General features: G+C 41.2%; 1 protein-coding gene across 1 annotated transcript in view; it reads left to right on the plus strand.

Annotated features, from left to right (window-relative positions):
* Positions 1 to 17736, plus strand: part of NUDT3 (nudix hydrolase 3) — a 109343-nt gene that overhangs the window by 17315 nt on the left and 74292 nt on the right. The gene's annotated exons all lie outside the window — the stretch shown is intronic.

The raw sequence follows: 17736 nt of genomic DNA on the forward strand, positions 1-17736 counted from the left end.
TTCCATTGATTTCTAGAGGGAGTGCAAGGAAGTGGGGAGAGACATAGAGAGAGAAACATCAGTGTGAGAGAGACATGTCGATTGGTTGCCTCCTGCATGTGCCCCAACAGGGCTGGGGGTTGAGCCTGCAACTGAGGTACATGCCCTTGACCAGAATCGAGCCTGGGGCCCTTCAGTCCGCAGGCCAGTGCTCTATCCACTGAGCCAAACTGCCTAGGGCTAAGAACACTTTTTATATGTGAGTAATTTGAGCTAATATATTTTGAATAATTGGAACTTTGATTATTTAATGTTTTAATTTGCTTCTCTTTGCAGAAACTACTTGGTTGCTACTTAGATTCAGTCATTTACTAAATGTGCTGAACCCTGACTTGGCTTTTTCTCCTCTTGCTGTGGTGCTGATTTCTTCCCAGGAGGTTTTGCAGTTTTGATAGACTGTCTTTAATAATAATAATAAGACAAAACTTACAGATTTTATTGGTAGAATGAGTTAGAAAAAAAATCGAGAGAGTTTCTGTGTATAATAATTGCATTCCTATGATATTTTTATAAGTACAGCAACTATTTAATAAGGAGCTAGCTTGGGAATCATCCTTTGGCCAAGCATTTATGGGTGACTTTTCTTTCAAAAAGGAATGAATTTTTTATTAGGAAAGTAATTGTCGTATCTATAAAGAATACTTGGAACTGAGGCGTTTAAGATGTACAGGATATGGAATCTGTAAGCTGTTACAAGATGCAGTTTAGAGAGGGTGATTAGAGAATTGATGGAGAGGAATGTGTAGGGGATTTGGGAGGGGCCTGTGAAGATGAGCTGGAGTGTCAGGGACAACTTCTTGGAGCGCGGGGGGAGCGCGGGGCTGCACCTGGTTGTCCTGTTTGGATTTGGGTAGCTGATGAAGAATACTCCAGGTGGCTGCAGCTAAGTGGTGGCTGCCCTTTGCACTGTTCATGCCTCCTCAGTTGGCACAGATCTTACACTCCCTGTGGAGACACTGAGGCTTTGTGTCAGCTGCCATTTATTGTGGTGGCTGGGGTGTTACTGCCTTTCTAAGGTAGAGTTAAGAGAAGGTCAAAAACTTATTGTGCCAGGGTGAATTTCTCTCAAATGTAAGAAGATGGAAGACATAAAGGGTAACATGTTTTAAGAAAAATGGAAGAGCGCTTATTTCTTTCTGGAGATGAAAATATTCCTCTTTACTTTGGAGTCATGATGTGTTTATGGCCGCATAGTTTGACTTCACAAACTTAAGCTCCCCAGTCCAGGCCCCAGAGGGTGGCATTTGAGGTTTAGTTGTTGTTATTCCTCACCCGAGATATTTTCTGCACTGATTTGAGAGACACACATCCATTGGTTACCTCCCACATGAGCCCCGACTGGGGCTGGGAATCAGCCTCCACTGAGCCCAACCAGCTAGAGCAACACCCCTCTTTTGAGCCCACTAGATTATAAGTTACCAGAGTTCTAGTTGTCTCTCCAGCTCATAGTTTATCCTCTATGGTGCTCTACACATAGTAGGCCACACTTGTGAGAATAAATATCATCTATCCTTCAAATAATTTCCTTCAAAACATTTGGAAGCAGTTTTTTTCTTCAGTCATTATGGTTTTTAGTTTTTATAACATTGTGATAAATTTATTCACAGTTTTATGTTTTTTCATGTATAAAACATTTTTTCCTAATCTGAATTTGGCAAAACATATTTTTTTTCATAAATATATTTTATTGATTTTTTACAGAGAGGAAGGGAGAGAGATAGAGAGTCAGAAACATAGATGAGAGAGAAACATCGATCAGCTGCCTCCCGCACGCTCCCCATGGGGGATGTGCCAGCAACCCAGGCACATGCCCCCGACCGGAATCGAACCTGGGACCTTTCAGTCCGCAGGCCAACGCTCTATCCACTGAGCCAAACCGGTCTCGGCTGGCAAAACATATTTTTAATGGCTACGTGCCCCTTTATTTGTTGTTGTAAATGACATTGTTAAATCACAAAAGAAAATAGTACTGGTGACCACAGTAATTAATGGTTTTCTTTCTCCAGCCTCACAAAGTACACATCTTAAAAAATATGACAACCAACTATTTTAAAGAATTACTACTCTCCATTTGCCAACCTTCCTCCCCCCCCCCCCCCCACCTCCAGTGCTTATTAATAAGAAGCAGGCATGAGATTTAGTGTGAAGAGTGGTGGTATTTTACATTTTTTACAAATCTTTTTGGATTAATTGAAGATAGATGGGTTTTCATATCTGCTTCTGCATTCAGTGTCTTGTGATATGTTGTTTGAAGTATCAAGAAAATTGAGCTGAACACAGATTCATAGTGAATTATTTTGTAGAATGTTCCTTAATTTGGATCTCATGTTTTTCTTGATTAGATTGAGGTCATCCTTTTTTTGGCAGTAATATCATAGAAGTGACGTACCCTTGTCAATGCATGATATCAGAGGGCACGTTATGTCAACATGGCTTATTACTAGTGATGTTTTACCTTGATTGCTTGGTTAAGTTAGTGTCTGTCTGATTTCTCTACTCTAACATAGTTACAAAAAAATTCTTTCTTGTGATTAGAACTTTTAAGATTTATTTTATTAACAAATTTCTAATATATAATGTAGTATTGTTAAACTGTAGTCATGCTGTACATCACATCCCCAGATCTTAACTTATTTTATAACTGGAAGTTTGTACCTTTTGACCATGTTCACCTCCCACCCCATCCCTACCTCTTTTGGCAACCGCCAATCTGTTCTGTGTTTCAATGAGTTTGGTTTTTTTAGATTCCACATGTAAGTGAGGTCTTTGTCTGACTTATTTCACAAAGCATATTTCACATATGTGGACCTCATGGTCCATTCATGTTGTTGCAAATGGTAGGGTTTTATTCTTTTTTATATTCTAAACTAGTGGCCCGGTGCATGGATGCGTGCACATTGAAAGAAAATTAATTAGAAGAAATATTTTAATATCGCTATTCGTTTTTTCTCTATAATATAAGTGTCAACAAATTCACGATCGACAATGACAGACCAAAACACACGCGTGCGATTGGCACCAGTAAGAGCTTTATATGTATCATGCATGCGTAAGTCAACGTTTATTTTTAAATTGCCAGTGTGCTTCACATGTACCGGCAGGTTAGCCGGCCAGATGCTGGTTGGTTACTTAGCCTTTTATATCCTAGTATATAAAGAGCCAGGGTCCGTCATGACCTAAACGTCTGGATGAACAACCGAACATCAGGCTAGGGTCCAGGCCTGTGTGGCAGGAGCCAGTCCTGGGTCCTGGCCACCCACGGCACAGTGGCAGAAGGGACCTGTGGGACCCGGCTGCTCGTGGCGTGGTGGTGGGAGGGAGCTGTGGGAATGGAGCCATGCTGCCAATGGACTGGCCTCTGGGTCCCTCCCCCCGGCCTGCAGGCTCCGGGACCTGGAGCCATGCTGTGATTGGACTGGTCTCTTGGTACCTCCCCTCTGGCCCACAGGCCCAGGGAACCAGAGCCATGCTGAGATGGGACTGGACCCTACTGGAGGGGTCCCGGATTGTGCAGGCTGGGCTGAGAGACACCCCCCGCCACCGAGTCCATGAATTTTCGTGCACCAGGCCTCTAGTCTATATAGGTAATATTCCAGTGTGTGTGTGTGTGTGTGTGTGTGTGTGTGTGTGTGTGTGTGTGTGTGTGTACACCACATCATCTTTATCCATTCATCAGTAAACAGCCAGTTAGGTTGTTTTCATTGCTTGGCCATTGTAAATAATGCTGCAGTGAACATGAGTGTGTAGATATCACTTTGAGATAGTAATTTTGTTTCTTTTGGATATATACCCATAAATGGAATTGCTGGATCATATGGTAGTTCTGTTTATAATTTTTTATTTTAATTTTTTCCATATTGTTTTCCAAAGTGGCTGCACCAATTTACATTCCCACACTCAGTGCACAGGTGTTCCCTTTTCTCCCATCCAACAGTTATCTCTTGTCTTTTTTAAGGACAGCCTTTCTAATAGGCCTGAGCTGATCTCTCTTTGCGTTTTTGTTTTTTTACACAGACTTAATTCACTGTACTTTTTTAAAAAATATATTTTATTGATTTTTTTTTACAGAGAGGAAGGGAAAGGGATAGAGAGAGTCAGAAACATCGATGAGAGAGAAACATCAATCAGCTGCCTCCTGCACACTCCCCACTGGGGATGTGCCCGCAACCAAGGTACATGCCCTTGACCGGAATCGAACCTGGGACCCTTGAGTCCACAGGCCGACTCTCTATCCACTGAGCCAGACCGGTCAGGGCAATTCACTGTACTTTTCTTGTATGAAATTTTGTGGTGGCCACATGGAGCCTGGGTCCATGCACAGAAACTGGTGTGGGCCTTTACAAATGTCAGTGATTCCTGATGGGGAGACCTGGTGAACACAATCTCTTTCCAGAGCTTGGGTTGTGAGATAGCTGTAGATCTTAGAGATGGCATCAAAGGTGGCCTTGGCGAAGTTGCCCAGGGTGCTAGTGCAGCCCCTGGCCGAGGGTAGTTGCTGGTGATACGGGCCATCAGCAGCAGATGCTTAGACACGGGCTGAGATGATGCCAGTGCTCTGGGGGCAGGGATGAGGCACACCAGCACAGAGCCCAGCAGCCACGGTGTGGGGCCTGCTGGCTTCTTCCCCAGTACCCTTGCCGCACAGGGGCAGCAGAGAGCTTGACCAGGACGATGGTCCCACGGATGGCAGGGGCTACTTCCTTTGGGCACTTAGCATCCAGAACATGTTTGTTGTCGTCCCTAATGGCGACAAATGCCTAGAACTGGGTCCTTTGGCCAGCAACGTGTCTGCTTTGTGCTAGCATGATCTTTAAAACCTAGTCCTTTGAGGGATGCCCCCAAGAAAAAGCCAGTGATCTCAGATTCCTTGATGGGCAGGGAGAAGAGATAGATCTCCAGGGACTCGATCTCCCTGTCTTTGACCAGGCAGCCCAGCTTGGTGACGGGGATCCACTCCTGTCCTCAGCCTTGCCTCCGTAAACTCTATGGCCCCAGCCCTGACCCTAGCTAAGACCTTGGCTCCGGATGCTAGGTGCTGCAGTGGCCTCCCATTCCAGGGTCCCTTGGGCCTCTGGGCCCAACTGCAGCATTTGTGTGTTTCCTCAGAAAAGCAGCTCATTGCAATTTTAATTTGCATTTCCCTGATGATCAGTGATATTGAATACTTTTTCATGTACCTGCTGGCCATTTGTATGTCATCTTTGAAAAAAATGTTTATATAGATCCTCTCCCCACTTTTTAATCAGAATGTTTGCCATTAAGTTGTATGAGTTATTGATGTATTTTGGATATTACTCCAATCTGATGAATGATTTGTAGATATTTTCTCCCTTATGGTAAGATGCCTTTTCTCCTGGCCAGCATGGCTCAGTGGTTGAGCATCGACCTATGAACCAGGAGGTCATGGTTTGATTCCCAGTCAGGGCACATGCCCAGGTTGTGCTCTCGATTCCCAGTGTGAGACATGCATGAGGCAGCCAATCAGTGATTCTCTCTCATCATTGATGTTTTTATCTCTCCCTATTCCTTCTCTGAAATCAATAAAAATATGTTTAAAAAATAAATTATTAAAAAAGATGTCTTTTTATTTTGTTAATGGTTTCCCATAGTGTGCAGAAGCTTTTTAGTTTGATGTAGTTTCACTTGTTTATTTTTGCTTTTGTTGCTTTTGCTTTTGGTGTCAAATCCAAAAAAATTCATTGCCAAGACTGTTGTCAGGGAGCTTACCCCCAATGTTTTGTCGAGAAGTTTTATGGTTTCAGGTCTTATCTTCAAGTCTTTATTTAAAAAAAAAAAAAAAAAAAAAATATATATATATATATATATATATATATATTTTTCCCCCCAATATATATATTTGATTGATTTCAGAGAGGAAGGGAGAGGGAGAAAGAGAGAGAGAAACATCAATGATGAAAATCATTGTTCAGCTGCCTCCTGCATGCCTCCCTACTGGGGATAGAGCCTACAACCCGGGCATGTGTCCTTGACCGGAATCAAACCTGCGACCCTTCAATCCACAGATCAGTGCTCTATCCACTCTGCCAAACCAGCATGGGCTCAAGTCTTTATTTTAATAGAGTTGATATTTTTGTATGGTGTAAGATAGGTTCCATTTTCATTCTTTTGAATGCGGCTGCCCACTTTTCCCAACACTATATTTGAAGAGACTATCCTTTCCCCATTGTATATTTTTGGCTTTTTGTTGTAAATTAATTGACCGTAAGTGCATGGGTTTATTTTTGGGTTGTATTCTGTCCCATTCATGTATGTGTATGTTTTGATTCTAGTACTGTTCTGTTTTGATAACTGTAACTTTGTAATATAGTTTGAAATCTGGAAGCATGATGCCTCCATCCTTGTTCCTTTTTCTCAAGATTGCTTTGGCTATTCAGGGTCTTTTGTGGTTCCAAACAAATTTTAGGATTATTTTTTCTATTTCTGTGAAAAATATCATTGGGATTTTGATAGAGATTTGTTGTGAATGTGTAGATTGATTTTGATAGCATGAACATTTTAACAATATTCTTCCAGTCCATGAGCATGGAATACCTTTCCATTTATTTGTCTTTAGTTTCTTTCACCAATGTCATATAGTTTTTAGTGTACAGATCTTTTACCTCCTTAGTTGAATTCATTCCTAGGTATTTTATTCTTTTTGATGCAATTGTAAATGGGATTATTTTCCTAATTTTTCTTTCTAATAGTTCATTGTTAGTGTATAGAAATGCAATTTATTTATGTATATTGACTTTGTATCCTGAAACTTTACTGAATTGGTTTATTCTTTCTTTGGTGGAATCATCAGGGTTTTTTTTTTTGTTTTTTTTTTTTAAAATATATTTTATTGATTTTTTACAGAGAGGAAGGGAGAGAGATAGAGAGTCAGAAACATCGATGAGAGAGAAACATCGATCAGCCGCCTCCTGCACATCCCCCACCGGGGATGTACCCGCAACCCAGGCACATGCCCTTGACCGGAATCGAACCTGGGACCTTCCAGTCCGCAGGCCGACGCTCTATCCACTGAGCCAAACCGGTTTCGGCTATCAGGGTTTTTTTTTATATATATATATGAGACCATGTCATTGGAAAAGAAATTAAATAAATAAAATTTTAGCATCTGAACTGTTTTCCATATTGCCACATTCTTCATAATGAACATTTTTGTGGTTGATAGTAAATTATTTTCCTAATGCACAATTAGGTTGTTTCCAGTATTTGGTTGCCCAAATCAAATTGTTATATTTTGTGCTAATAGTGTTTTGTTACTATTAAATTATTTCCTAAGGAAGAAAAACACACACCACAATATCATCTGCAAATACTGATAGTTTTACTTTTCCTTTCTGATTTGGGTTCTTTTTATTTATTTTTCTTGCCTAATTAACTTTCAGTATTATTTTGAATAACAGGAGTGATAGTGAACATCCTTGTTTTATTCCTGATCTTAGAGGAAAAGCTTTCAGTTTTTTAACTTTTGAGTATCGTGTTAGCTTTGGTCTTGTCATATATGGCTTTTATTATGTTGAGGTACATTCTCTCTAGAGCCACATTTTGAGAGTTTTAAATCATGAATGATATTGAATTTTGTCAGATGCTTTTTCTGCATTTATTGAGAAGATCATATGATTTTTATTCTTCATTTTGTTAATATTGTGTGTCATATTAATTGATTTGCAGATACTGACCTATCCTTGCAGGCCTGGAATAGATCCTACTTGGTTATGTTGTATAAAACACTCTCAATTAAAACAAAACAAAACTGTGAATGATTAGTCACTTAATGATGCCTCAATAATAATATTAGATAATGTCTTGTTGCATAAGACACAATAAGGTAAATTATTAACATTTATAAAGGTAAGTGTAAGAGTTCCCATATTTTTGTTTCGTATTTACAGTTTCACCAGGTTTCCTAGGAGTAGATGCCTATTTTAGGAATTAGACAGCTTGCTGACATGGTCAATTTCATCTTTTTTTTAAAAAAATACTCACCCACGGATATTTTCCATTGATTTTTAGAGAGAGCGGAAGGAAGGGCGATAACTTCTCCAGAGGTCCGTCGAGGTGCCAGATGTGAATGACCCACGTCCTGTGTGGTTCAGGGTTTGGGCTCTGGAGAAGGGGCCGCACGCAAATGAAAGAGACAAGACAAGAAATAATAATTTGGAAATTGGGGGGCCAGGCGAGAGCCCATCCCAAGAGGAAGGACTCCACTTGTGCTCAGGCCTTGCCATCCTTTTATTCACTTTGGGATCCACCCATAGCCCTTAGGCAGGCAATTTCCAGTAACAGACAGACTATCGTATCAGTAAGGATTTACATGACTATCTTGTGGGGAAGTTGCTCCAGCTACCATTGTCTGGACTAAACAGTGGGTGCATAGCCCTGACCTTTGCCAGGGCTCAAGGGTCACCAGCCTTCTGGGCTCCTTGTCCACACCTCTCTGCTAGTGAAGACAGTGGGCGGCTTCCCACAGCAGGGTATGCAGGCATGGATGCAGGTAGGTAGATGGATGTAGATGGATGTTCTTTTTAGATTATTCTATAGTCTCCTTAAAACAAAAACCAAGAGAGAGAGAAAGTGGGGTAATTAAGGGATAGTAATATGCAGCATTAAGCATAGCTGTAAAATGGCAAAGCCACAAAAGGACAGTCTGGGTAATGTCATACAACAAGTTAGGCTACTTGTTAGTTTCACGTTGGTTATCTCAAGTGAATTCTAAGCTTAACCGCTACGGAGCTTCCATTTGTTCCATATCCTCACTAAATGATGCATTCTTATATTTACATTTCTTACATTTTACCTTTTATATTAAGGAATATTTTTAAGTGTATTGCCTAATTAGGATGTGATGTCTTATATATGCTCAAATGATTAGCCTTCATAGTCCAGTTTTACCTTAGACTTTCCCTTGTTTTAGTGATTATAATTCTTTGCAAATAATACACAAAGGTATTAGAAAATTTATTAACTGAAAAGCAAAAGGGTAGAAACAGTTGATTATATCAGCTCTCTTTGTTTTATATGCTAGTAACACTAATGAAAACAGTAACCATCAGTTATGTAAAGTGTTAATGAACTTTGATATAAGATGCAGATCTGTAAAACCAATGGCCAGCTGGTTTCTAGTAAAGGAAGAAAAGCAAACAGATTAATAAACCATATTTTTGTCAAGTCATTCATTCCTAGAACTATTAAGGGTTTTACCTAATCAGAGTGACTTACACATTTCAAAATATTTTGCTTAGTATTTGCTCTTTTGTGTGAAACTTAATTTCACCTTCATTATTCAAGTATATAATCAAAGCCTTTAAATAGTTAACTTTTGGAGAACCAACAAAACAAAACTAATAAAAACCCAGCCTGCATCATATATGCTTCTGCAATTCTTAGATCCTGATCCTTAGTGTGTCATCCATATATTGTCATTTTTTTTGGAATTTATAAATACTGCTGTAGACTGGTATTATTTTATGCATAAGTTTGAAAAGAACACAGACAATAAATCCTTTTCTCACTCTTATATGGAGAGAATTTGTTGCTGTGTAGTGAAGTCCAGGATTTATGGCACTTGTTTTGGTGGGTCACTTCTTATTGGTAGCAGTGGCTGTGCTTCAAAAGAACTGCCTGCTAAAGTGATCTGGCTGAATAGCTGAATGTTTCATTTGTTTTCCTGCATGTTAAACTCTTACACTATGTAGGTTGAGTTTTAGTACCCTAACTTGTTTCTTTTGTATTCTGGATTGATGATCCAGGAGCTTCTTGATAATGATAATCCCCTAGGTCAGTGATGGCAAACCTATGACACTCATTTTTTTGGTTGATTTTTCTTTGTTAAATGGCATTTAAATATATAAAATAAATATCAAAAATATAAGTCTTTGTTTTACTATGGTTGCAAATATCAAAAAATTTCTATATGTGACACGGCACCAGAGTTAGGGTTTTTCAAAATGGTGACATGCCGAGCTCAAAAGGTTCGCCTTCACTGCCCTAGGTTGTGCACAGGAAGATCACAGCCCATTCTGCAGAATTAGTGCTGTAGTGTGGGCTGACAATAATCCTTAAGATGGCTAGGGGTATAGCTCAGACTTTATCAGAAAACTCATATATACAGTCAAAGTTTTTTTGTTTTTGTTTTTTAAAATATATTTTATTGATTTTTTACAGAGAGGAAGGGAGAAGGGATAGAGAGTTAGAAACATCCAAGAGAAACATCAATCACCTGCCTCCTGCACACCCCTACTGGGGATGTGCCCGCAACCAAGGTACATGCCCTTGACCAGAATCAAACCAGGGACTCCTTAGTCTACAGGCCGACGCTCTAGCCACTGAGCCAAACTGGTCAGGGCTATAGTCAAAGTTTTTTTAAAAAATCTTAATTATTGAGAGTATTACAGATGTCCCTTCTTTTCCCTCCCATTGCCCCTCTCCACCTGGTTCCCACCCCGACCCAGGCTTTCACCACCCTATTGTCTGTGTCCATAGATAATGCAAATCTATATATATAAAAGCCTAAGTGACCATTATGACTGGACGACCGGCCGGTAGCTATGATGCACACTGACCACCAAGAGGCAGATGCTCAACCAACCTCCCGTGGCCAGCCAACCTCCTGTGGTCCCTTTCCACAACCAGCCGGCCCTGATCACCGGCCAGGATGAGGAACTCCACTCGGGCACATATTCGTGCACCGGGTCTCTAATATGCATATAAGACCTTTGGTTAAGCTCCCCCACCACCCTTCCCTCTGAAATTCATCAATCTGTTCCATGTTTCTATGTCTCTGATTCTATTTTATTCATCAGTTTATTTTGTTCATTAGATTTCTTGTTCATTTATTTTGATTTTTAGATTCAGTTGTTGATAGATATGTATTTATTGCCATTTTATTGTTCTTATTTTTTCTCCTCCTATGTCCTATCGCCTTCTCCTTCTCCTCCTCCTTCTCGCCCCCCCCCCCCAACCCCCCCTCTTAAAGGATACTCTTCAACATTTCATGTAATACTGGTATGGTGGTGATGAACTTCTTTAGCTTTTTTTTGTTTGTGAGGCTTTTTATCTGACCTTCAATTCTGAATGATAGCTTTGCTGGGTAGAGTGATCTTGGAATGTAGGTCCTTGCTATTCATCACTTTGAATAGCCTGCAAAGTTTCTGTTGAGAAATCAGCTGGAAGTCATATGGGTGCTTCCTTGAAGGTTTTTAAACTGTGTTTCTCTTGCTGCTTTTAAGATTCTCTCTGTTTTTAACTCTTGGCATTTTAATTATGATGTGTCTTGGTGTGGACCTTGTTTGGGACTCTCTGGGCTTCCTGGACTTGTAAGTCTATTTCTTTCACCAGCTAGGGGAAGTTTTCTGTCATTTTTTTCAAATAGGTTTTCAATATCTTGGTCTCTCTCTTCTCCTTTTGGCACCCCCATAATGCAAATGTTGGTACTCTTGAAGTTGTCCCAGAGGCTCCTTACACTATCTTCATAATTTTGGATTCTTTTTTCTTTTTGCTCTTCTGGTTGGGTGTTTTTTGCCTCCTCATATTCCAAATTGTTGATTTGATTCTCAGAATCCTCTACTCTACTGTTGAATCCCTATAAATTATTCTTTATTTCAGTTAGTGTATGCTTAATTTCTGACTGGTCCTTTTTCATGTCTTTGACATTCTCACTAAGATCCTTGAAAGTCTCACTAAGTCCCTTGATGCTCTCATTAATTTTCTTGAAGCTCACATTAAGTCCCTTAAAGCTCTCATTAAGAGCCTTGAGTAACCTTATAACCATTGTTTTGTACTCTGTATCCAGTAGTTTGCTTGCTTCCATTTCTTTCAGTTGTGACATATTTCTTTGTCTCCACATTTTGGCTGCCTCTCTGTGTTTGTTCCTACGTAGTAGGTAGAGCTGTTATGTCTCCTGGAATTGTTAGAGTGCTTTGTGTATTAGGTGTCCTGTAGGGCCCCGTGGCTGAGCCTCCCTAGTCACTTGAGCTGGGCACACTAGGTGCACCCCTGTGTGGGCTGTGTGCACAGTCTTGTTGTAGTTGAGTCTTGATTGCTATTGGCTTCACTGGGAGGAATTTACCTCCAGGCCAATTGGCTGTGAGGACCAGTTGTGTCTACAATGGAAGAGCTGCTGCACAGGAGGCACCCCTATGGAGCAGGACTTGCTTCAGTGCTCTTTGGTGCTCACTGAGTCTGCCCCTTGGAGAGTGTTGCTTGTGATGTGTAGAGTTGTAACCTGGTATGGTTTGAAGTTATACTCTGATATGGTCTGAAGTGGGTGCACTAGCTCTGGGCCTCCTGGACAATGCAAAGTCAGCCACTGCCTGGGGTCACCGGGCAGGAGCTACAGAGAGATCTGCAGAAGTTTGCTACTTGTATTGGGCTAGGAAGTGCTAGGCGAGACCCAGCTAAGAAGCAATGTAGGCTGGTGCTATTGCCAGGTCTTGGGCCTTTTATTGATAGGTTTGACTCCAGCTGCTGCTTGGTTGAGAGTTTTTAGCAAAGTCTGAAGCCTGAGCCAGGACAGGCCATTCATACGGAAAAGCAGCTTCATACAGCTTGGATGGGGCTTCAAATTGGATGGGGCAGGGTCTCAGGAATTCTTTTTTTTTTTTTTTTTTAAATATATTTTATTGATTTTTTACAGAGAGGAAGGGAGAGAGATAGAGAGTTAGAAACATCGATGAGAGAGAAACATCGATCAGCTGCCTCCCGCACATCTCCCACTGGGGATGTGCCCGCAACCCAGGTACATGCCCTTGACCGGAATCGAACCTGGGACCTTTCAGTCCGCAGGCCGACGCTCTATCCACTGAGCCAAACCGGTTTTGGCAAGGAATTCTGAGTGAACAGTGTGGGCCAAGCTGATGGAAACTCAGGTATGTCTGCCAGTCAGCTCTCTGATGGGGAGGTGCCAGCACAGGAACTATGACCCCTGCAAGCACCCCTGTCTGGGAGAAAGCCACCCCGAGTTCCTGCCCTGATGCCAAACAGTCCAGTTTCACCCCCTATGTCCCTGGATTTCTCCCAAAGCTGCTACCGGGCAGGAGCTCAGAGGAAGTGAGACTGTGTAAGTTCGCGCAAGGGCCCTGATAAGAGGAACACCTGGGACTCCAGCAGCTTATGTGTCACTCAGCCACAGTCCCTGATATTCTTTACAGCCTGAAGTTACTGGGACTTCTCTTCCCAGCTCTGGAACCCTGGGCTTGGGGCTGGTATGGGTCTGGGACCCCTGCTTCTCACTGAGTCCTTGGAGATATCCCTTCTGCTTAAAAACACGCTGTATGTGGGTGCCGGACCAGCCTGTTGTGTCTCCGCCCTGACTACCAGTCTCGATGTGCTTTCTTTACTTCTCTAGTTGTAAGACATCCATTCAGCCAGATTTCAGGCGTTTCTGTGTTTTAATTGTAATTTTGATGTGATTGTGGGAGGGGGAGAGTACAGGCGTTTACGTGCACCACCATCTTGGTTCTCTCCAGTCAAAGCTTTTTCCTGGGAAAATAGAACTGGAAACTGTCACCTAATTCCACCTGTAGGCAGTATGCTGACAGATAAAGAATTAGAAGGCTTATTTTAAAAATTCTCTACACATTTTAAGAGATTAGCTGGCAAATTGTACAATGAACAAGACACGTCAATGCTGGGGTCCAGCCCCAGCGGGTCCAGGGGTTCCCAAAGGTGTGGATGGAGTCGGTGAAGAATGTTTTACACGGAGACAGCGTTCAGAACTCTCTAGCTTTCCTTAGTCTCGGTGGATCTTCCCTGTGCCTGGCTGAGGCCACAGAGAGATCCCAAGGCAAGCTGAGCCTTTATTTTATAGTGAGAGGTAAACAAGGTAGTGGTTACCAAAGTTACACTGTTCTTGTGAGTTTCACTTGTTTACACTGTTCTTGTGAGTTTCACTTGTTTACACCATGGTTATACTTCCTGCACTTCCTCAGCCCATTCATTAGCTTCCCAGATGCGATCTAGGGAGTGTTACAAGGTCAAGCCTAATTATGCTAAGAGGACTGTGCACTCTAAGCTGGGAATTGTTTGTGACTTTGCCCACAGGTCAGTCCGAGGCTTAACCCTATATCAGCTCCCTACACATCAAGGTCTGTGGAGTGATAGACATGAACAGTCTTCTTAAGGGCCCTGGTACTTGAGGAGGCATACACACACTGACTGGCTTATTAAATTAAACATTTGGTCAGTGCTGTGTAGGAGCCTTACGCATATATACTATTAATTGGCTATACAGGCCACCACTTAAAACTTCTCCTAGTAGCTGCCAGATAAAGAGCCACACTTCTTTTAAAAACAAAACTTATTTTTATTGATTTTAGAGAGAAGGAGAGAGAGAGATAGAAACATCAATGATGAGAGAGAATCATTATCAGCTGCTTCCTTGCATGTCCCACACTGGAAATCGAGCTTACAACCCAGTTGTATGCCCTAACTGGGAATTGAACCATGACCTCCTGGTTCAGAGGTTAAAGCTCAACCACTAGCCATGCTGGCTGGACACTTCTTAAAGAGAAAACCAGAAGAGGAATTACTTAATAATTGTCCTGTTATATATAACCATATTGCTTCCAATAAACACCAGAATGGGACTAATGATGGCAGGAGGAATTAGTTAAGTGCAAGGGCAGACATCTGAGACTTGTCACAGTCAGCAAATAAATACTGTAATAGTATATGAAATCTTTCCTTAAAGACAGGTTTCATCTGTCTGAAATTGAAATGCAGTCTTTCCTGCAGGTAGGAATGGTCTAGTTTTCAGACGGGTCTACTCTTTAGTCCTGGTTTTATACTGAGCAAGTGATAAATCAGTCTTGAGAACTTTATTTCCTGGATTGAAAGATAATTTCTGTTAAACTTTTTTACTGAACTTGGTAAAAAAGTTTCTAAAAATGCATGAAGGTCTTTCAATGCCATTATTCAGCTTTGAGTAGATAGAAGAATGTTGCCCCAAATAATTAAAAAGGAATTTTAAGGTTTACTTACTCTCTTGCTCTGGTGTTAAAGACCACTTTTGTGTTTAAAAATATTACTTAAAATTATAGTAGATCCTTCTTCCTCTTATGTTTGTATTTCAAGGACCTTCTTAATTCAGACTTATTTACCAGTAGCAATGCCAGTTAATAGGCTGAACTACATATTACAGAACTTTCTTGATTTATAGATACGTATATTCATGGCATTAGACTATTTCCTAGTGAAGTCCTCACCATCTAGCTTTAACTGACAAGAGTGATTTGTAGTTAACATGGATTATTTTCAAATGAGGGTGTCTAAATTTTTTTTTGGACTCTACTCTTGATTTACTTAGCAGGTCATAGAATAAAAGTTAAATTTTTACTTGGCTTCTTTTCCATTATAAATTTGGATTGATGATGTCTGAAGTACTTAGTGAAGCCTGTGCCAAATGCCTCATGTAGTTTTGTGTTTAGATGTTATTTTGATAAATTGAGTCTCCTGGCTGGCCATTTCTTTCTTAGGGTCCTAATGGTCCTTAGTGCCAGCATTGTATTTCTAAGAAGTATTGAAATTAATATTCAAGATGTCACTCTATAGTTCCATGAATTGCTACACTGAATGTTAACATGATAAAATAACCAAACTTATTTAAATCAGATTTAATTTCTAATCTCTTCTGCTTTTTGCCTATCACCCAGGAGTTTTGCTAAAGTAAAAAGCTAAGCCCATTTACATGGCAGTGTGATGACGCCTGGGCTACACTGGCGAAGGCATGTTAGTGTGATCGCATGGGAAGCAGATCCGAGTGAGCTCCTGGGGCTGTGCTGAAGCATTTCTCATGGAAGTCTGTGTGCCAGCCCCCTGGAGCAGGAACTGGAGGAAGCCCCTGGGGTCTGGCAGGGAATTTATCCCCAAGTGTCTCCAGTTCTTTGATGTTGACGTGGGGGAGGGGAGAAGAGGAGCAACCACAAAGAGTGAAGAGAGGCCAGGGGGTGGATTTGTGTGGTTATTTTTGGTTGGTGATCATGATACTTTTATCACAGGAATGTTGAGGACTCCAGTATCTCAAATGAAAGGATCTTCAAAGGGAATAAATATGAACAATTTCTCTGTAGCAAATTGAGCGAAACTGGGGCCAAAATAACATTTTTCTTTTTAAATTTAGAATGTTTTGTTATAAAAGTTTGAAAGCAGTTGCCTTGATAGTCTTAAATAGTAATAGATTATTCAACAACTACTTTTAAAAAGCTGGTCCTATTGCAGATGCTTGGTATTCACTGATAAGCAAAAGTATGGATTCTGCTCTTATGAAGGTTACAGATAATCACAATCAGAAATGTTTGATTATAAACTGAGGTACCATTATCTAGAAAAATAACATCCGTCAGTGAGTGCACTTGACAAAAGACCTTTATATGGACAGGGTGGACAGGAGTTTCTTAGGGAAGGATGCCCTGATCTCTGAAGAATGAGGAGGAGTTAACGAGGCACTGGGAAGGGCATTCCACATTGAGGGATCAGCATGTGCAAGCACTGTAGCAAGAGAGAGTGTAGTATATGTGAAGAACTGAAATTAGGCCAGTGAGATTAGTGAAGCAGAGAACAAACATGAAGTGAGGTCAGTGAGCCAGACCGTGGAGGTGCTGCCAGCCATGGTCTTTGGCATTGGGTCTTTGTTTCTTGGTTGTTATTCATTTTTTAACACTTTATTGTGGAAAATTTCAGACATACATAGAAGAAAGATAGTATAATAAACTCAATGTACTCATCTTCCAGCCTTAATCAATCTTATTTCATCTGTATTTTCACCCATCCTATATAATAAAGAGCTAATATGCTAATTAGACCAGATGGCCTTCCAGACGACCTTCCAGACGAAGCCGGGGCTGCCGTGAGGGCTGAGCCCCTGAACGAATTTCATGCATCAGGCCTCTAGTATGATTATAGTTGTGATTTAAAAGTAATGGGAGCCATTTGAGGGTGTGTGTGTGTGTGTGTGTATTTTGGTTAATCCTCACCTGTGGATATTTTTTCCACTGCTTTTCAGAGTGGAAAGGAGGAAGGGAGGGGGAGAGAGACAGAGGAGAGAGAAACATTAATGTGAGAGAGACACATCCATTGGTTGCCTTCCACACGTGCCCCAACCAGGGCTGGGGATTAAACCTGCAGCCCAGATATGTGCCCTTGACTGGGAATCGAACCCAAAACCCTTCAGTGTTCAGGCTGATGATCTGTCCCAGGGGTGGGCAAACTTTTTGACTCGAGGGCCACAATGGGTTCTTAAACTGGACCTGAGGGCCAGAACAAAAGCATGGATGGAGTGTTTGTGTGAACTAATATAAATTCAAAGTAAACATCATTACATAAAAGGGTACGGTCTTTTTTTTTTTTTTTTTTTTAGTTTTGTTCATTTCAAACGGCCGGATCCGGCCCACGGGCCGTAGTTTGCCCACGGCTGATCTATCCCCTGAGCCACACTGGCCAGGGCCATTTGAAGGGTTTTAATAAAAGTAGGGGTGAGCCCTGGCCGGGTGGCTCAATTAGTTGGAGGAGTGTCATCCCATATACCAAAAGGTTGCACGTTTGATTCCTGATCAGGGCACTTAACCTAGGTTACAGTTTGATCTCTGGGTCAGGGCATATATGGGAGGCAACAGATCAATGTTTCTCTCACATTGTTGTTTTTCTCTCTCTGAAAAAAAAGTCAATAAACATATTCTCAGGTAAGGATTT

Source organism: Myotis daubentonii, chromosome 6 (assembly GCF_963259705.1).
Source record: "Myotis daubentonii chromosome 6, mMyoDau2.1, whole genome shotgun sequence".
NCBI classification, from domain to species: domain Eukaryota; kingdom Metazoa; phylum Chordata; class Mammalia; order Chiroptera; family Vespertilionidae; genus Myotis; species Myotis daubentonii.